Source organism: Etheostoma spectabile, chromosome 23 (genome assembly GCF_008692095.1).
Source record: "Etheostoma spectabile isolate EspeVRDwgs_2016 chromosome 23, UIUC_Espe_1.0, whole genome shotgun sequence".
Lineage (NCBI taxonomy): Eukaryota > Metazoa > Chordata > Actinopteri > Perciformes > Percidae > Etheostoma > Etheostoma spectabile.
The window spans coordinates 3,680,467-3,680,687 of NC_045755.1; the positions used below are offsets into that span (position 1 = coordinate 3,680,467).

The following is a 221-nucleotide window of genomic DNA, read 5'->3' on the forward strand; positions in this document are numbered from 1 at the left end:
TCACCTCGTGGGGCATCAATGATCATGAGGAAGGTGAGGGATAAGCCCAGAACTACACGGCAGGACCTGGTCAATGACCTGAAGAAAGCTGGGACCACAGTCTCAAAGAAAACCATTAGCAACACACTACGTCGTCATGGAATAAAATCCTGCAGGGCAGGCAAGGTCCTCCTGCTCGAGCCAGCGCATTTCCAGGCCCGTCTGAAGTTTGCCAATGACCA

The 221-nt window shown here is 52.5% G+C and overlaps 1 protein-coding gene and 1 long non-coding RNA gene across 2 annotated transcripts in view; both read left to right on the forward strand.

Annotated features, from left to right (window-relative positions):
* LOC116672827 (uncharacterized) overlaps nucleotides 1-221 on the forward strand; it is a 174,131-nt gene that overhangs the window by 139,365 nt on the left and 34,545 nt on the right. The gene's annotated exons all lie outside the window — the stretch shown is intronic.
* The window catches only part of optn (optineurin), a 13,163-nt gene that overhangs the window by 977 nt on the left and 11,965 nt on the right, over nucleotides 1-221 (forward strand). The window lies entirely within an intron of this gene.